At 46.1% G+C, this 21,251-nt stretch overlaps 1 protein-coding gene across 5 annotated transcripts in view; it reads right to left on the bottom strand.

The window, feature by feature from the left end:
* ASTN2 (astrotactin 2) overlaps positions 1–21,251 on the bottom strand; it is a 911,658-nt gene that overhangs the window by 366,413 nt on the left and 523,994 nt on the right. The gene's annotated exons all lie outside the window — the stretch shown is intronic.

Genomic DNA, 21,251 nt, shown 5'->3' with positions numbered 1-21,251 from the left:
CAGTGATTATGTCAGGCTGGGAAGTGACAGAGGGAACTAAGGCAGACGCTGGCATTTTCTTAACTCAGGACTCAGTCCCTCATCCCAGCTGCTGAGTGCAGGATTTGGGGTCTGCTGGAGCTCAGAGCTGCCCCAATAGCAGGGCACAAAGGGATGGAGGGAACAGCCCTGGAGGTGGAGGTGGGCTGGGGTGATGGGGAGATCGGGTGAGAGTCCTAGCTTTGCCAGAAATCACCATCATCACTGCCAGCATCTCCATCATCTATGACTTCCTGAGCACCTGCTATAGGGGAACTGTGCTAGGTTCCTTTCCCATGCTGTCTCCATAGCTTTAAGGTATACATTTGTACTCCCCTTGTAGAGCTGGAGAAACGGGATACTGGGGAGAGACGTCACTTGTCCTGGGTCGCATGGATGTGAAGTGTTGCGGCCAGGGTCTGCATGCAAGTCTGCCTGACGTCAGGTCCTGAGCTTTCTCCAGGCCACCGTTGAGCTTGTCCAACCTGCTCTGTGCCCTTGGGCAAGTCAGAGCTCTCCTAACTGTCAAGCTGGTAGAAGTCTATACCCATCCCTCTGTGTCTTAGGGGAGGAAGAACTGGAAGAACAGAGCCTGCGCCACCTTTGCACACTGTCCAGTGCCGCCTCCTGGCCTATGTACATGTCACAGTAGCCTCAATCCCAATTGGAATAAAAGGGGACAACACCAGTGTACTGGTTTCCTAGAGCTGCCATAACAAGTACTATAAACCAGGTGACTTAAAACAACAGAAATGTATTCTCTCACAGTTCTGGAGGTTGGATGTCCAAAATCAAGGGGTCAGCAAGGCCATGATTCCTCTATAGGTTCTAGGAGAGAATCATTCCTTGCCTAATCACAGCTTCTTTTTTTTTTTTTTTTTTTTCCAGTACGCGGGCCTCTCACTGTTGTGGCCTCTCCCGTTGCGGAGCACAGGCTCCGGACGCGCAGGCTCAGCGGCCATGGCTCACGGGCCCAGCCGCTCCGCGGCACGTGGGATCTTCCCGGACCGGGGCACGAACCCGTGTCCCCTGCATCGGCAGGCGGACTCTCAACCACCGCGCCACCAGGGAAGCCCATATTCACAGCTTCTTGTGGCTCCTGGCAACACTTGGCGTTCCTTGGCGTGTAGCTGCATCACTCTAATCTCTGCCTCCATTGTTGCATGGCCTTCTTCCTTCTTCCTTGTGTCTGAGTGTCTTTTCCTATTCTCACAATGACACCACCCACTGGATTTAGTGCCCATCCTAATCTATTATGACCTTATCTTAATTACATCTGCAAAGACCCTGTCTCCAAATAAGGTCACATTCTGAGGTTCTGGGTAGACATGAGTTTTGGGAGGACGCTACTCAACCCACTACTCATGGCTCAGGGACACATCCTTAAGCTGAGTAGGACGGTAGGACAGAGCCGAGATTAACTCCCTGGTCTTTGGCTCTTAAAGCCAGTGTTCCTCACAGCACACCTTCCAACTCCAGGTTCTGCATGTTACACTGTGGTATTTACAAGGCCTATAAAGTCTTAGAAAAAGGATCCCAGTAAAGCCATTTCTCCTTCATCTGAGAGGAGAAGTGACCAACATTAATTAAGTACCTAACACACCCCAGGCAGAACAGAGGTTGGCAAATTTTTTCTATACAGAAATCCATAGTTAATATCTTAGGCTTTGCAAGCCATATGGTCTCTGTTCCAACTACTCAATTCTGCTTTTCTAGAACACAAGCAGCCATAGAAAATATGCAATGACAATATGCAAAATGCACTGAATGAGCACGGCTACGTTTCAATAAAATTGTATTTACAAAAAGACACAGCAGACAGGACTGCCACTTCCTGTTTTACATGGGAAAACCTGCAGGTCAGGGTTGGAGTTTAGATTTGAACTGAGGTACGTCCAACTCCAGAACCCACATTCTTTCTCCTACATCAGCGGTCCCCAACCTTTTGGGCCCCAGGGACTGGTTTTGTGGAAGACAATTTTTCCACAGACGGGGAGGTGGGGGACGGGGGGAATGGTTCAGGTGATAATGCGACCGATGCGAAGCGGCGGGGAGCGATGGGGAGCGGTGAGGAGCAGCAGATGAAGCTTTGCTCGCTTGCTCGCCTGCTCGCCTGCCCGCCGCTCACCTCCTGCCGTACGACCCGGTTTCTGACAGGCCGTGAACCCCTGTCCTCCATGAAGTTTCTTCTGAACCTCACTCTTCTCATCTGCAAAATGGGAACAGCATCTTTCTAGCTCCCAACCATGTAGGATTATTGTGAGGATGCAATGACAAGATGCATAGGATCATGTTTCACAAACTCAAAAACCCGATGCAAATACATTTATCATTCATTCATTCAACAAATATTTGAGCACCTACTGCATGCCTGGTACTGAACTGGTTATTATTATGTCTCTCCTTTGGCCTCACTCTGCCTGTATTTCTGCATCTATTAAGTCCAGACGCTGTCTAAGATGTTTCCAAGCATCTCTCCAGTTCTGACACTCTAATTCTTTTTTTTTTTTTTCTGATGATACTGGTTTCAAACCAGAGTCAGCCAGACCCTACCAGGCTGAGCGAGGCTGCCATCCCCTCACTAGCTGATTCCTTAAGTGTGAACGCATCACCTGGGTTCCATTGGGCGGGGCCAAGTCAGCTGAGCCCCATGCCAGCGGCTGGGAACAGATGATGACAGGGCCCCCTGTTAATAAACACCGGGAAAGGTCTGTGTCACTCACAGAGAGGTGCTAATGGATGACTCAGGGCCCAGACAGTGACAAGCCCTCCACGGGTGCAGACTAATCACTCTCTGATGACAACAGGCAGCCTTGTTTCCTGAGCTCCCAGAAAGGGAGGAACCGAGGACAGGGCTTGTCAGGAATCAAGCTGCCCTCCCACCCTGCCCACTCTCACCTCGCGTTCAGGGAGGCTCCTCAGCCCCAGCGGCAGGTGTGTCCCCCAGCTTCACTCACCACGAGACCTGGGGTGAGTCCCTTAAGCCCTGAGCTTCCGTGTTCTTGTCTGAAAAATGGGGATATTAATACCTAGCTGGTAGAGTTAGCGAGGGAAATAAATTAGATAATATATGCAAAATATTATCAGGTTCCCAACAGCCAGCTAGAATTAGAATCATCTGACTGTCCTGCAAAACTGCAAAGGCCATGGCTGGATAATGTAAGCAGCTCAATGCAGGAGAAAAAAGGAAGGCCTGGGGCCTCACAGTAGCCATTTACTCACTTAGATTTTTTCATTGATACCTAATTTGTCCCTGGGCTGGTTCCTGGGGGGGAGGGGGAGACATAGGCATAGATATGACATAGTATGTGCTAAGGAGGAAGGGAAAAACAAAAGCAATTAACCTCACCACATAACTGGGGCTACAGGACTATAAAGAGGCCACCGCATCCACCCAGACTTTGGTAGTGGGGGGGTCAGACGAGGCTTTTTGGAGGAGGCGTTATTGAACCTGAGGCAGAAAGGCTGAGCAGGAATTAGCCACAGCAAGGAGGGTAGCATGAGATAAGCGTATTCCATGCAGAAGTAGCAGAGGGTATACCCTGATTGGGGGAACTTCAAGCAATTCAGGGAAGCTGGAGTGTCGAGGAGGAGATGGGGTATGTCAGAGGCTGCCGGGAGACAAGCTAGACAAGGTTCCGTGTGCCAGGCCTCGACGATTCTTCCCTTCACCCTGGGAGCTGCACGCATCCACCAAAGGGTTCTAGAAGCAGATTCTGCTTTTATTTAGACTAACAACACGGACTACGATTTTATATAATCATGATGGCAATAACAACAACAGCAGTAACGATAGTTCATGATTATTGAACATTCATAATATGCCAGGAAACGTTTCAAGCATGACATGTGTCAGCCTTCCTAATCCACATGAACACACAGTGATGCAAATGATATGATCATCCCTGTTTTAGGAAAGAAGGAAGGAAGTCTCTGTTTTGAGGACCAAGCAGGTTTTTTTTTTTTTTTTTTTTTTTTTTCTTTTTGCAGTACGCGGGCCTCTCACTGTTGCGGCCTCTCCCGTTGCGGAGCACAGGCTCCGGACGCGCAGGCTCAGCGGCCACGGCTCACGGGCCCAGCCGCTCCGCGGCACGTGGGATCTTCCCGGACCGGGGCACGAACCCGTGTCCCCTGCATCGGCAGGCGGACTCTCAACCACTGCGCCACCCGGGAAGCCCAGTTAAGCGGTTTTGAGCCCAGCTGAAGATCATGTTAGGAACAGTGTTAGGACAGTGGCTGGCACATGGCCTCTGCCTTATCGAGATTAGCTGGTAGATGGCTTCTGGGCCGGGGTGGGCTGGCATATGGCGCAGGGAAGCAGATTTGGGCTTTTTGAAAGTCAGAGCTATTGAGCAATGGGAACACTATCTGCCAAGGTCCTGCTCTGTTGGCCACTGCGGGAATGCAACCTGGGGAGGGATGGCCATTTTCTGGGATTGGGGTAGAGGACAGTCAAGCCTCCGGGGGAGGGCATTACAGCATCATGGTGAGAGTCCCAACAATGGCTACTATCTATGGAGAACTTACAACCTGAGAACTTGACTTAACATGGGTTATCTCATTCTTTCTTTCTTTCTTTTTTTTTTTTTTTTTCTTCTGGCCACTTGCATGTGGGATCTTAGTTCCCCGACCAGGGATCGAACCCGTGTCCCTTGCATTGGAAGCACGGAGTCTTAACTGCTGAACCACCAGGGAAGTCCCTATCTGATCTCGTAGGGCTTGCTATAGCCCTATGGGATGGTGCCATTCTTATCCCCATTTTGTTGATTAACCCAGAAATGCACACACTCAGATCAGGACCTGGTGCTTACAGAGGTGAGGGGACTTGCCCTGTGACACACTGTGGCTCTGCTCTGGTGTGTCTGTCTCCAATCCCAGTAGAGTCCTGCCTTCCTCCTAAGGATCCCTTCCCACCTGGAGATTCCGGGACTGGTGTTGCAGCTGACCCCGATCGTTCCCCTTTCCTTTAGCAATTGCGGTTTGCACTAATTTAGGTCAGGAATACCTATCGCTGTGCTGAGTGGTCCCATAGCTTCCTGGGAGTGCCTGCGTCTTTGAGGAGCCTGTCGACTTCCTGCGTGCAGAGACTCTGCTTTGCTCTCTTCCCCCTGCGTGCTGGGGATGTGGCAGCTGTTCATTGACTAAGCAAGGAGGAGAAGGAAGAGGAGGAGGGGGTGAATGAGGCCCATCAGCTGTGTGGTCTTGCGGACAAAGAGAAAATGATTCTCTGTGGCCACTTCCCATCTGTGCAATAGGGACAATAAAATTCAGCTCACGGGGTCGTGGTCAGGACTCGAGGAGAGAGAAGATGTAGGAGGCCCTCACCATCATCAGGCTCATACAGACACCTTCATAAGGGGCTGCTGTATCTTGGAAATGCATTTGTTCATGTCACAAATATTTACCCGGCACTCACCACCAGGGAGGTTGGAGGTTAAATATACAGAAAAGAGCAAAGCAGACATGGGCTTTGCTCTCCTGGAACTTATAGCTCAGTGAATGGAACACAGCCACCCAGCAAGTCCCTGTCACTGTATCTATACCTGTATCTGTATCTACATCTATATCTGTGTCTATATCTATAATCACAAATTATGATAGATGCTTACAAAATACAGGATACCAGGAGAGCATATGGCAGAGGGGACAATCTAACCTAGGGAACTGGGGGTGGGAGTTGGGTGTCAGGGGGAGCGTATTTCCCTGGGGAGTGTCAGACGCTGAAGCAAAACCAGCCAGTGGCCTGGAGAAGTTCTGTCACATCCGGGCTTTCCCCAGGGGTGCCGGGATAATGCGTGACCCATACACACACACAGTGACCTTGGAGTCCAGCTGATCTCTGAGGCCACCCTTCTTTGGCAAAAAGCTACCTCCTCCTCCCTGCGCTGACTGCTCACTCATACAAAGCCTCTTCCTTGCCAACCCCCCACCCCACCCCCCTTTCTCCTGCCCCTTGCAAATCCCATCATTATATTCAAAAGAAATCAAAAAGGTTCAGTGACAATGCTGAGGCTTGATCTCATAGGGAAGCTCATTAAGGTGGGCTTCGAGAGGTAGAAAGGCGCTGTGTTCTCCAGAAGCCCTCTTGCCCAGCAACGGTGGGAGATCCTGGTGTCCTGGGAGGACAGAGAGGCTTGCCTGAGAGGGCCAGAGGAGAGCCCACCATTAGGGAGTAAACAGGGCTGCATCCTCCAGCAGGAAAGGCTCCGGCTGGAGGTTGGAGGACTGGGATCTGGGTCTAGCTCTACTTTGTACTGCTATGTGTCCCCAGGTAACCCTCTACCCTCTCTGGGCCTCTACTTCCACATTTATACAATGATGGGACGATTGCTAAGGGTCCCTCCAGCTCAGATTTCTAGTAACCTTATGTGGCTTCCCCAGAAGGATAGGTGGAAATGTAAGAATGAGGGAGGGAGGGAGAGAGAATAGCCATGGTTTCCATTGTATCCATCATATCCGATATTTCCATTGTTTTGCATTTAAGGAAATCAAGGGACGTATACAGTCAGCAGGGAAATGAGAAATAAATACAACTGTGCTACCAGGAAGAAGCCCTGGGCTGAAACCCAGACCCTGCCACTTATTAGATGAGAAGACAGGTCACTCTGCCTCTCTGAGCTCCGTTTATCCATGCATGGATCATGGATAATAACCCCTAACCCTTAGGTTACGTGAGGATGACATGAGGTAATAAAGCTCCGTGAAGGCAGGGGCTCTGTCATGCTCACTGCAGTCCAGTGCCTGGAACATTGTACCCAGATTTTTGTTGGACAGATGAATGAATGAATGGGTGAATGAGTGAGTGAATGGATGAAAATGTATGTGAACCACTCCACAGATACCCTCACTTTTATTGTTGTGGTTGTTACTGACAATAGCCTGCTTTTCAGGCTGAAACCCTGAAAGTTACTCCAAGCTGGGAAAACAAGCATTCTTAACTCAACCTGTAACCCTCTTGTCAGTCTAGAGAAACATATGGGCCTGTGCTCCGCAACGGGAGAGGCCACAACAGTGAGAGGCCCGCGTACTGCAAAAAAAAAAAAAAAAAAAAAAAACCAAACAAACAAAAAAAAAACTACATGTGATTTCTCTTGGCGAAAAAGTCACAGGTGCTATTAACACACCCATGTCTGCAATATGCAATAGAAGGAAATGCTAAATTTCAGTGAGAAGTTGGTGAAAGTGAAAATTTATTATTAGGGGATTTCACGGACCATCAGCACAGACCCTGGGTTGAGAGCCTCTGCCTAGACTTTGATAGAGAAAGCTTCTCCCTAAATATCTGTCGATCTGTGAATATAACCAGAAGCTTGGGTCCAGATAAGAAGAGACAGGAAATTAAAACTCAGTTATGACCACACCAAAATCACTCCTTCCTGGTGGGGCATATGTGGTGTGGGGAAAGGGGGACAGACTTTGCCTTCAGAAAAAGAAAATTTTAAACTCTTAAGGGCGTGTCCTCACCCAAGTGACCTCCCTCTCTGAACTTCAGTTTCCTCCTCTATAAATGCATCATTGCAATGTTCCCTCAGTGTCTGGGGGACTGGGTGAAATAAACGAGGCAATGCCCCTTGTGCAAAGAGGCAAGTGCTACCCCTCAATGCCCCCCTTCTATACCTTCTAGGGTGAGACAAGATTTTTGCAGCCACTCACACTTAAGAGCTGTTGAATGGACCACAACAGGGATGCATTGGCACCTACTGAGTACCAGGCCATCTGCTAGATATTCAGCACTCAGAGGTGCCCAGGCAAAGCCCCACTCTCAAGAAGTGCATAGGCTGTGGCCAGAGACAACAAGATTTATCAAGTGGAGTGAATACTTACAGCACAGAGGCATGAAAATACATGAGATCTCCAAAAGGAAGCAATGAATTCTTCCTGGGCTGCTTGCGGAAGGATTCTTTGAGGGAGTAGCTATACACTGGCTCTTGAAGGAAGAGGAGGACAATGATGAGGAGGAGGTGGAAAGGAAGAGGAAACGAGAAGAAAGACAGGACAGGAATTAGAGGGTAATGTGTGTGGGGAGTGGAGGAGACAACATGCCAGAGAAGGGAAAAGAAGCCTGGAGAATGCAATTCTATGCCATAAAGTAGGGAAATCGATTCTATAATATAGGTGCAGGGAGGAAAAAACATGCCAAGCATTGTCAGAACAAAGGAAGGAAAGAAATGTGAAAAGAGAATAATTTGAAACATCAGAAAGCATTCGGGGTGCCAGTGAGAGGACTCCAGCCGGAATCCCAGCTCTGCCTGGAAGCTTCACTGTGTGACTTCAAGAGAGTCACTTGGTGTCGCAGATCTCAGCTTCCTGATTGGTCAAATGGAGATTACAGCACCTCCCTCTCAGGACAGAGGTGACAACGAAATGAGATGAAGCACCTAAAGCACCCACACGTTGTCCAGCACCGAGCAAGAGCTCAGCCATTGTAAAGTCCCTCTTAGCATCCTTCTCAGTCAGCACCTGGGGTGCCTGCTGCCTTGGCATGGTAGTGACAGGTTAGAAGAAAATGCAATTTTTCAAGAGACTCCAGCTTGTGTAGAACACGAGGCACCTCTACCAGCCTACAAACTATTACTTTATAAAATGCAAATTCCAGGCAGGAAAAGCCTGTGTCTATCAGCTACTTGCCAAAACATATAGTAGTGGATAGTGAGTTATGGTAATTAAACACTAGTTAATTCATTTACTGAAAAGAAATATTGCTACTTTGAAGCATCAGGGTTATCTGTAGCACAATTTAATGAATGGAGTTTTTATGTGGTGGAAATCGCTAGGTAATTGCCAGCTGATCATCCATAATTACAAGACTGTTAGATATTCAAAGCCTGAAACAATGATTCCTAATTTCTTTAGGATCAACAAAAGAAGCATCCATCCATCCGTCCATCCATCCATTCGTATATCCATCGTTCCATCTAACCATCCATTACAAAGATACTTACTGAGCACCTGCTATACCCTCCCCTGTGCTATGAAGAGTCAGAAGTACAGACAAGACTAAGCCATGGCCTCTGCCCTCCAAAAAGCTAGCAGTATTGAAGAACAGAGAAGACACAGCAAAAAGGTCCATGGGAAGTCAGAGGGGAGGAGATTACTTCCAGTTTGGGATGAGGGGAGTGGGTGGTAGTTGGGTGTGTGGCTCAAGAAAGACTTCTACCTTCTTGTATCTTTGGAATTTTGAACTGTGTGCATGTATATCCTTATTCAAAAATAAGGAGATATTTTACTTTAAAAAATAAGTGAGAACTGGAGAAAGAGGAAGAGGAGGAAAGAAGGGGAGCAAGAGGAAGAGAAATATTATGGACTGAAAATAGGTCATTAGAGTTGAGCTTGCACCATGGGTGGTAATGCAAAAGGCATTGACAAGAATGTAGCAGATCTCACCAATCAAGTTGGCAAATATTTTTGTCAAATGATAATTCTCAGTGCTGACGAGGGTAGAGTGAAATGATATTCTTCCTATTCTACTTGTGCTGGTATAAATCGCCAAGATTTATGGAAAGCGATTTGGCAAAATCTACCAGACTTCTGAAGTGCTCATACAGTTTGACCTAGTGATAGTAGTACATTGTAAAGGAAAAAAGAGCAACCAGATAAAGAGATATGTTCAAAAATGTTCATCATAGTATCATCCATAACAGGGTTAAAAGTGGGAACGATCTAAGTATCTAACAGTGACAATACGATCCATTCATATAATAAGTTATGTGAAAATTTGAAATTATGCTTTCCAGGTATAGCTAATTATATGGAAAAACTTTATGATATTATTTTCCTCCCCAGATCAAGAAAACATTACATATACACAAATGCACATGCATACATAATTAACAAAAAGAGACACTTCAAGGAGGCTATGGTATTTCACTGGGTTGGATGTGTGATAATAGGGGTGAAACCATGCAGTAGACAGCCCTTAGATTTGTTCATACAATATCTACGCCCCCTTCTGGTAAAAGCACCCCCTTCGCTTTGTAGAAATGTACATCATTCCCCCATCACGCATACACCATGGATAGAGCCTTGTCGATTCATCAGTCAAGGTGCTTGCATTCCCCTGGCCTTCAGGTGAGTGAGGGAATTGATAACCAGGCCAAGTAGAGGCTCACTCTTGGGAATCTGAATCTTAAGCAGAAAGTCATGAAGGTTGAGGGTGTGGAAATCAATTGCTTGTAAACTACCCATGATCACGCACCTTTGGAACTTCTTCAAGTTCCAAGACCTCTGTGGCAGGTCTACTTGGGTTTGCTGACTGTTGTCATAAGCAATGGCTGGCCATTCTAAGTTTCTGAACAGGGGAATGACATAAATAGAGACGTGTCTACTAATAATTAAGGAACACTTCAGTTCAGAGCTTCTAAGTCTGGTTCAGTGTGTCTTGAGTTTTGGCAACAGAAGATCCAGATGAAGATTCGGGGGTTTTGGAGAAGGGTATTGAGAGAGGACCCTGAGTTCCAGGCAGCCGTGGCCAGGAGGGATGTCTGTCTTGTGCCTTATGAGAGAGACCAGCAGAGGGCAGAAGACAGGGGAAAGGAGGCCTCGATCACAGCCCTGCAGACATCTGGAAGAGCACGGAGCAAGGAGGAGGGAAGGAGGGAAAGCAGAGAACGCACCTTGAGACCAATGGTAACAGAGTTGCTTCTAAATTCAGTCTCACACCCAGTCAGGCAGGCTTTATCTAGAGGCCCTGTTTCTTATGAATCCGGGGCCTGAGCTCGGGGACCTAGGAGCCCGTGAAGTACAGAGGAAGCCATCGAGCCTGGAACCCAGGAGAGTAGGTTCAAGGCCTCTGCTCTGCTGCTCAGGTGAAAGATCCTGGACAGGCACTTTCCTTTTCCCGAGCCTCAGGATAATTTGCTCATTCATCTGGCAGGATGTTCATTCATTCATTCAGCAAATATCTATTGAATGTCTACTAACTAGCATGTACTACCAACTTAGACATATGCAGGAAAATTGTTTCTTTATGTCAAAAGGATGGGGAGGCTCTCGGTGGTACTGCTCAGGGAGTATGGGAGAGCCGCGGGCTCCTTCCTTCTGGGTTTATCCCCTTGTCTCTACTTCTTAAGGATCTGGGTGGACCTACATCAGGCAGCAAAGAGCCACAGACTCGCTGACAGAGAGACGTACAGCACAGCGGAAGATGCAATTACCGCCCACAGGCCCGCGTTGCCTGTCTTGTTCTAGACAAGGCCACTATTTGGCCTGCTGGGCTGGGTGGAAAGAAAAGACAGAGCGCGGGGGAGGAAGGAGGTGGAGACCGTGCTTCCGGGCAAGTCCCAGGGTCCGTGAAGAACTCAAGTGCAGACGGTGTACAAGCATGTGGAGGAACTGACTTCTTCTGCAAATCGTGTTTTCTTTTTTGGTGGAGGAAAGACTTTGCTCTTTTAGAAATATCAAATGTTGGGCATTATTCTACATATAGTAAAGACTGTGGTGTATAAAAAAAGAGACCCTTCCCTCGTGGTATTTATATTCTACGAGGAAGAGAAACTTCAAACAAATTAAAAAGGATTAAAGAGTTAAATGGCTGAAGTGTTGGACAGTGACTGTGACGGAACGAGACTAGGGAGTGTTGGCGGTGGGCTGAGGGGTGGTGTGTTGGTTTACAAAAATGTCAGGGAAGTCTTGTGGGGTCATGGAGATAATCCGTGGGGTAATGAATGCAGAGTGTCTAGCACGGCATCTGGTACAGAGCAAGTGCTCAAGGAATTACTGCTGTTAGTGTTATTGTTAATTACGTTCTAAATTCCTTCTCTGAACGTGGGGACAGCAATGCCTGTTTCATAGGGTTGCTGAGTAGATTAAATTCAGAAATATGTAAAAAGAAATTTATGTGACAAATTCAAAAAGGGATTATTGAGAGCCAGCCATGTTTCAGGGGAGACTGGCATAAACAAACACATAAATGCATAGTATAAAGTCAGAGTGGTGAGTGAGGGACGGAAAAGAAGGCAGAGGCCGAGATGGAGATTCCTGGTGTGGGGAGACCAAGGACCTCCAAGGCTTGAGGAGATGACCTTTGACCAGAAGCAGGGAGGAAGTGCTGGAGAGAACAGGGCTGGGGAAAGCATGTCACAATGGGAGGAAACAGCAGGTGCAAAGGCCCAGAGGCAGGGGTGGGGTTGGCCCTGAAAGGAGCAGCAGGGGCCAGTGGACCTTGGAGGAGAGGGCAGGGGTTTAGATTTGAACTATGGGTACAAAGCAAAGGTGCTGGAGGATTTTGTACAAGGAGTATGATGATCTGATTTACAGTTTAAAAGCATAACTCTGACTACTCTGTGTGCAGTGTATATTATTCATCTTATTCATCTTGGTTTATCATGAGATCAGAGGTAGCACAGGCAAAGGATGTGACACTCATTCTAAAAGCAACGTATTCATTGCATGCCTATTATGTGTAGGCTGCTAGATACAGCAGTGTAGATGGAGACAGCCACTACTTCTTGCCCTTGGGGACCTTCTGATGGTTCTGTTGGCACAGTGTAGATACTTCATGAATTAGCATCGCTTAATATGAACTAGTATATATTACATTGCATTATATTATACTATATGAATAGCACGGCATTTGTATTTTTATCTCTCTTGCCCCCAAAGTGACAGTGTTACAATTCCCCAGAGGCTCATTCTTGAGAAGGGAGCAGCAAAAGAAAAAAAGAAAAAAGAGGAGGCAGAAGTAAGCACGAGGGAGCAGGGGCGTGCCATTTCTCACCACTGTATCTCTGAATATGTGGATATCACCGTCCTCTCATTTGACTGTCTGGTGGACTCCTATTCACATTCCGGAGCCCAGCTCACTCTTTGCCCCCTGGAATCCAAGAGGCCTCCCTCCACCGTGCCACGTGGGCTGCACTGCTGTCCCCTGCCTGTCCACCCTCCTGGATCCCAGATGCATCCCTCCTGAGGCACCTTGAGGGGCGTAAGAGTATGATGTTTACTCACAGTGTTCATTTTTCTCATTTACTGGGTTGGCCAAAACGTCCATTTGGGTTTTTCCATAACATCTTACAGAAAAACCCAAGCGAACACTTCGGCCCACCCAATACTTGTATAACCTCAGAGATTAACACAGGCTCTGATGTGGCTAGTGTAAAAAACATCTACAGAAGAGAGAAAGGGAGGGAGGAAGAGAGGGAGGGAGGGAGGGAGGGAGGAAGTGAGGAGGGAGAGAAAGGAATACAATTGTTTCCTTCTTTTCCAGGCAATGCTAAAGCTCATTTCAACCAGCAAGTGCTGAGCTTATTGATCAACATTTCTGAGGTACTGAACTGAGTTTCTATTGACAGAAATAACTAGCAACTAGGCTGGGGGAGAGAGAAATGTGCTGACAGCCAGCAAATCATAGCCCTGATATCGGAGTGCCTGTCTATGCCAAGGGGGACAATCATTAATTTCCTGTTCCTTCACAGTTACATTTCTTGGGCTGACTGACAAGTTCATTTTAGGGATTCATCAGGCCCTTTATAAATAAACTCCCTTCTTATGCCATGTTTCTAACTGCACCTGCCACCCAGATAGATGATCGGCTGCCCGGGACGCACATAAACATTTCAAATTGCTAGCAAGAGCTCAACATGGTAGTTAAAGGAAATCTTCCCATTTCTGTTTTATATAATCCAGAGGGCCCAATTCCCCGGGCTCAGGCATCTCTATTCTGTGCACAGAACTGAGGAAGATTTCGTTTATTGCTCCCCCTCCCCCCCCCCACCTTTAAATAAACGATACCCAAGCATTTATTTACAAAATCATTTGTTGGCATGCAGACCTTGAAATTAAGTCCCCTGTAAAAGCTGTGTGACTCTGAGTAAGGTACTTAACCTCTCTGAGCTTCAGTTTTCTTGCTTGAAAAATGTGGCTACATTGTGAATGGCGCTGCTGCTAAAGAAGACAAGAGCATGTTTAAAGAGGGTGAGACACACTTGTAATATTATCTCATTAAGTCTCATAATGAGTCAGCCCCATGATAGCTATCTCCATTTTATAGGCAAGCAGATCATGTCTCCAAAAAGGGAAGTGACCTTTTCCCGGCTGGTAGTGGCAGAGGTATGAGATCAACCTAATTCTGCCTGAAGCAGCTGCTCAAAGAAAGACAATTTCTCATTAATTTTATTAGTGATTTTACCTCTCTGCCTGGCCTAAAATTCCATTTGGTGCCAGTGGCCTTGAGGTTAGCCTAGGAAGAACTCAGCTCTCTGCTAGCCTTCACATACACAAAGCAATTCCGGTCTCTCTACAAACAGTTCTTCAGGCTCCAGTCATCAAAGCAAAGTTCTTAGAATCCAAAGGACTGGTGTTGCTGCATCTAATGTATTTGTATTCACTGTTCAGTTTATTTTGCTAACAGTAGCCAGAGAGGTACCTTGATATTTGCATTAGTAAACAATTTCTCTCAAAGACTGTTTGTTTTTGGAAAGGTTTTGAGTAGTTCTAACTATTAACTTGGGAAGGAAAATTTCTCTGCTTAAAGACAAGGAGCCATATGCGGTGGAGCTTTGGGGCTGAGACAAGACATTTCACTTTCCCTGACAGACATTTACTGAATACCTACTGTTCAGTGGTCGGTGGTATTCAGTCAGCCTGGTTCTCTGGCAGCTTCTGTTAGACTCGGGAAATGAACATTAATCCCATAATGCTATGTCTCCTATGTGTCAAACAGGGAGCGGGGCAAAATGTGCTATCTTACCCCAAACCCATGAAACAGCACCTGTGTTCCTTACCACCCCTTTTATAGATGAGGAAACTGAGGCATAGCGAGGCCTGGGGACAGGCACGGTGCTTCACGGCAAGAAAAGTGGAGGATCTAGAATCTGAATGCAGGCTGTGGGATGAGCAATACGGTACCACTTGATTGACAGCTGGGCTCTGAGCTATGAGGTGAGGTTACTCCAGCTACTTTGGTATATGTTTGATATTTTCCATAAAAAAATATATATCTTTATTTTAAGTGTAGGCTCTGGAACCAGACTGCCTAAGATCTTAACTGTGAAACAGAAGTAACAATACCACCCTGGACATAGGGTTGCCCTAAGCACAAAATGCATTAACACAGACAAAGCATTTAGAACTGGTCACAATGTAAGTATTCAAGACATGTTAGCTGTTTTTTGGTTTTTTTTTTTTTTTGCACCATGTGGCCTGTGGGATCTTAGTTCCCAGACCAGTGATCAAAGCCATGCCTCCTGTAGTGGAAGCGCCTAGTCTTAACCACTGGAAGTCCCTTAGCTGTTATTTATTGTAACAGCTAAGATGGAAAAGTCTGCAGTATTCAGTGTCTAGAAAGCCCTTCCCCACGTATTACTGAATATAAGGAAATTCACCACCACCTTCCTGAGAAGATTTTAAGTGTTATTTGATTTGCCTGAAAATATAAACTTGACTTAGAAATGTAAATGAACCAGTCATAGATCTACTTAAAGTATTTCATGTATTACTTTAGTAATACCCCTACCCGTTTAAAATCTCCTATTACATATGCTAATACATTTAGAACTACTGCTCTTGCCTACTCTTTTTGAACAAAACTACTTTATTCCAACTCTTCACCTATAATTCCTGATCTAGTCTAATGTATCTTCCCCCAAGCAGTTGTTGTTTAAAAGAAATTAGTTGCAAAAATACCCTTCATGTGTGAGAAAGCCATACCCAAGGTGACAGCCTCCTCAGTCCGGTGAATTTGTGGAGTAGGTGCTGCCCTCATATACAGATATTTACGGTCGGTTACGTGATCTGAGGGTAGATGGTTTGTTAAAGAGGCAAAGGGGAGGGGGCTGGTTAAACTGGGCGGGGTGACTGGGGGCCTGGTCTGCAGGAAGCAAAGGAGAGAAGATGGATAGAGCTAAATGTCAATCCTGGTCAGGCCAGGCTGTACCCTATCCAGCTCACTGACTTTCAATCAATTTTTTTTTTACATTAGAAAAGTCATACATTGCTGTTTTAAGGTGTTTAGAAAACACTGAAAAGTAAAAAGAAAAACAAATCCATTAATTCCATTACCTAGAGAGAGCTACAATTGTTATTGTGCGATCTTTGATCCAAGCACAGATGCCCTTTCCCCAGACAGCCTCTTGGCTCAAATGTCACCGGCTCAATGTCATTGGACGGCCACCTCATATTAGGGGGGCCAGATTTAGCAAATACAAATTCAGGACATCAGGTAAATTTGAATTTCAAATAAACAGCCTTTTTTTTTTTTGAAGTATAATGTGTCCCAAATATTGCAATTGTTGACTGTTTTCTAGCAATTCATACTTTTCACTCCAGGGCAGCAACAACCGGCCATCCCTACTTCCTTACTTCAGTCAGACACTGACCAGAAGCCTCTTCCATGCAGGCTCTGCTCAGACACAGGCTAAAGGGGGATCCCAAGGCCAAGACAGACATTTACCTGCCAGTTTCTAGAAAGAAATCCTTTCTGCCCAGGATTTGGGGCTAAATTGGGCTTTACTCTTGGTTTCCAAAAGAAAATGGCAAGTAGGAACATGTGTTGAATGATCACTGATATTTGAAGGTGGCCAAAAGAAATATAAGTTCTTTAATGACTCCATTTCAATTAAAAAAGGAAAAAATGCCAAATGGCAACAAGCACATGACAGTAGGAGCCCAGTGCCCTGCTGTGAGTGTCAGGGGTATTTTCTGTTATTCTGACAACAATCTCCATGCCTTCTTTTACAGGTGAGCAAACAGAAGTTCAGAGGGGGCAGGTAATTTGCCCAAAGTCTCAGTTAATCAGGGAGGAGCTAGGATTAGGATTCGAGGTCTGTTTGAAAGGAAAACTCCTGCAGCAGTTTTGGACCTGAGGCTCCCCAGCAGTTGTTAGATTGTGAAAGCAACCAGCTTTTCAGAAGTGTTCTCGGTCACGTTATTTATTTATGGCAAAGGCATTTTGCCTCCCTGTGCATTTATGAAAGCGGTCCCGCGGGAAGGGAGTCTTTGGGCAGAGAGATCTCGGAGACCCAGCCCGTTCTGAAAGCAAACTTTACATCCATTTGTACTTACTAAGCATACAGATCTGGTCTTGACTGTCTCTGTTTTTAAAGGGGTGGGAGTGGGAGAAGGGAGGGGGTAGGAGAGGAGGTCAATTCAGGCTGGACCCTGGAAGGCTCTCTGGAGTAGGTGGTACCCTTTCAAGGCTCTAGTAGTTTGGGCACAGTTTCCACAGAATCCAATTCTCCCGAATTAAACAGGACGGCAAATGAAGACGACATTGATTTTCTGCTCAGGTCAATAAATAAGATAAATTGACCAGAAGAGCTAAACACTGATCAGGGTGAACTGAACATCAACATTCACTAAGAACAGAGGGAGGAGAAACATATATCAGAAAAATGGAGACGGTGATAGCGTGTTGGGGCAACTGCTTGGTATCCAGTGAAGGTCTGTGTTTAAGGATTAATATTTTAGTCGGGTCTTTACTATTAAAAAAAACAAGCAGTGGAATTAACTTACTACAATAAAACTTCATTTAGTCAGACTGATTGCTGGGAAGACTGATGGCCTTTTTTTTTTTTTTTTTAAAGAATGTCATTGAATTAAAATGCACAGATATGAGGCAGCACAAAGAGCACTGCACTGAGAGTCAGAAGACCTGGGTCACTGGCTTGTGACTCGTTAAGAGCAGCAAATCATATATTATTCATTTCTTGTGTCTCCTTCTGCCTGGCACAGACCCTGGCATACAGATGCAGTCTTTGAGTCCCGTGAAGAGCAGACCTTGAGGCAAGGATCTGGGTACAGGTAGTTGATTTGGGAGGTGATCCCAGGAAGCAGGTGAGGGGCTGGGAAGTAAGAGAGACAAGGGAGGGAGGAAAGCTAACAAGGGTGTGTTAATAAGTGGGTCACCACATGGGGAAACGGCGGCAGTCTTGCTGGAGTCTCTCAGAGGCTGGGTAGGATGCACCCAGAATCTTTCCACCAAGGGGCGAGGAACCTGGGGTATTTTTCCACCGGCTTCCTGCCTGTCATTTGTTGAGGGTTGTGCAATCTTTTGAAGGTATTACTCCTAGGACTGCCCCCCTCCCCAAGTTTCTCCTAAAGCCCAGAGGCAGAGAGAGTCAGGTGTAGCACAGACCTGAAGATGTAGGTGACCACTGCCAAGAGCCAAGAGGAGATGGGAAGGACACAGGTAAACAGTACAGCTCGCTGAGGGCACGCAAGAAGGAGCTCTGGGTACTGTGACCATGGTCAAGTCCCTTCGTCTCTCTGGGCATCAGAATCCAACTTTAAAAGGAGAGGTTTGAATCTTTACATTTCCTCCAAGACTGAGTGTCAGTAACTCTGTAAACCAGATGGTCAACCCAGATCCCAGGATCAGAGGTCCTTACAGGAAAGTGCTTCTCACACAGATAAAAGTGATCTATAACGAGCATTCCACTTGTTAGCTTTTAAGTGTGAGCTTTTCAAGGGCGCAAACATACACACCTAGATATATGTGTACAAGATGATCACCGAGGCACTGCTTGTAACAGCAAAGCATTGGAAACAACCTAAATAACCTTCAATCAGGGCACTGTGGAATAAAAATGGTATTTTCATGTGCTGGAATGTTCTCCTGCAGTTAAAAGGAATGGACTGACTCTATATGTGTCAACATGGGTAGAGCTCAAAAAGTATATCTGAGGGAAAAAGCAAGATGCAGAATGTTATATATAGTATGACACCATTTAAGAAAACATGCACACATTAGAGCTTCCCTTTGGGTAGGTGACATATATGGAAAAGTATTTTTAAAGGACTGAAAAGCGACAACAAACTCATTTAAAGTTATGTTGGAGAGATTAAAACCGCATTTACACGAGTGGCTAATTTTGAGGAGAGAAACTCAGAAATAAAGAAAGGATGGGACTAGCAATGGTGAATGTGGGTGGGCCAGTCAGGGTGGTTTTAGCTTTAGTGATATTGTTCTAATTTATAAAAGCAGAATCGAAGCATGCATTTTTAAGTCAACTCTAAAAATGAGAAATGTCTAGTACACAGTCTGGTTATCACAGAAGACAACATGATAATGTGGAAAGAATTTGGAAAATGGAATCAGACCTAGTAATCCTAGCAGATAACTTCCCTGCTAAGAGTCTCTGACTCCCCAGTTGCAAAATGGACTTTGCAAAGCTGAGAGCCAAAAAAGTAGTCAATAGTGTCTCCTGTCTGGGGCATAATTTGCATTCACATCTTGTTTGTTCCCTGCGCCCTGGAAAACAGGACATGCATTTTCTTGCTACGTTTCTTATACTTAAAAAAAAAAATCACTCCTTTAATGAATTAAAAGGTGAAGTTCCTTCCTAGTCTCCATGGAGTCAGGAAACTGATTGAATGGATTCAGAAGTAATGAGTTTTTTAAAGTTTTTCTAACTGTCATAGCGTCAGTCAGGGTTTTGACTGAGCAAGGTTTCAGCTGAACCAGAACACGTCCTTTGCCTTGCTTTGTGGGTATCAATGAGTATTAAAGAGGGGCCACTTCACAAGGACAACGCCGGCAGTGGGGTCAAAGTCAAAGTGTCATTCAATGACCTTGAGTTAGAACTGGTCGGGTTAAGTCCACACAGGCGAAGCTGTCAGCACAGGGGAGCATCTTCTGTAAGAGTGCCTTAAGCTTTCGGGACCTTGTGCTTCTCCTAGGCTAGTCCTCCGCCTGGAATTCCATCTTTTCCCGCAATGTTCACATGCCTACATCTTATCTTTCTTGATGTCATTTTCTCCATGTAGTCTTCATGGATACCTCCTCCCTCCACAACAATGACCATGATGCTGATGACAGCTACCATTTACAGAGCAACATTAATTACCAGGGACCGTGCTGGGTTTTCATCTAATCCTCATGGCAACCCTGAGAACTAAACATCCATATTCCCATTTTATGGATGAAGAAACCAAGGCTCAGTGAGTGTAGAAGGATGTTAACAGGGAGGGGTGGGAGTCACCATTTTCTAGGGTCTCTGCTTTTGGACACCTCTCTCCCTTATCATGCTCTTGGCTTCTGAGGGTCTATGGTTTTCTTGTTATTGATTTATATAGAGAGAACTCATTTTCAGAGATTTTTCCTGGGCTGTATTCCTTGGGCTTAATCCTCAGAAACAGAAAGTTTAAACACAATCAGAGAAAAAAAGAGAGCCCTGTGAGATGATCCATTCTTTAAGGCAGGAGACTCACCACTCATACTAGCTAATCCCACAAGATGATTGAGGAAGAGGATGGGACATCTGGCCACCAGTGCAACCCCTCAAGGCTACCTGCAGCTGGGGAGGGTAGGAGCCACCAGAAGTTTCCAGAATAGTTTCCATCAAAAAGTCCCAAGGGTGAGTCTCCGGTAGGAAAAGTCTCTCACCACCAGCCTAAGTGCTCCTTGCCCGCTCCCCGCTCCCTCTACCCCCTGTCTCTCCTTCCTCTTCTCCCTTCCACCCACACCTCATTTAGGTTCTGAGGCTCTACAGGAAGCAAGTGGGAGGGCACAACACATTTATTACACACTGTGAGGGAACCAGCAGTCCGGTTCTGTTCTTTAGGGTTTCTTTGCCTTAGGTTAGCTCCTGGCCTGCCAGGCGGTAAAACTATTTGCTACATCAAATGAAGATTTTTTTTTTTGTGGATTTCTTGAAAACCATGATAGAAGTGTGAAAAAATGGGTCCAAGGTCAAACATAGTGACTATAATTTGCAAGTTCTGAATCCCAAACCCTCTTCTGGTTACTGATATTGTGTGTGTGTGTGTTTGTGCTTAAAGTTGCATTATTCCTATAGCAATTCTTACTTTAGCTCCCCTTACATGACTGCTATTGATGTACCTGAATCACCTTGACAGCAAGACCCAGCCTGGATTCATCTCTGCATCTTCCAGCAGCTCAGCATCATAGAATAGAATAAGTGCCCATAAATGATTGTAGGAGCAAATGGGAGAGTCAGGGACAACCTCGGTGCGCTGACTCTTAAGCTTTCCTGCACGTGACATCTCAGTGCAGACAGCGATGTGGATGGGGCAGCACTGTCCCAGCAAAGGGCGGCCTCTGCAGGACCTCAAAGGTGAGGAGACTGCAGGCGGGAGGCCAGAAAGGGCAGAGCAGCCTGGCAAATTGGTTTAGGATAGGCAGCTCCAAATCACGCAGATAGCTGAGACCTGGCTGCTTTGATGATCTCCTCCTTGGAGGAAGGTCACTGAAATAAGATCAGCCTTTCCCAAATTGTTCCGAGGAAGCATGCTAATGGAAAAAGTTCCTGGAGTCAAATACATTTGAGAAATGGTGT

The sequence above is a fragment of the Kogia breviceps genome, chromosome 8 (genome assembly GCF_026419965.1).
Source record: "Kogia breviceps isolate mKogBre1 chromosome 8, mKogBre1 haplotype 1, whole genome shotgun sequence".
Lineage (NCBI taxonomy): Eukaryota > Metazoa > Chordata > Mammalia > Artiodactyla > Physeteridae > Kogia > Kogia breviceps.
This window is presented reverse-complemented; position numbering and strand designations above follow the sequence as displayed.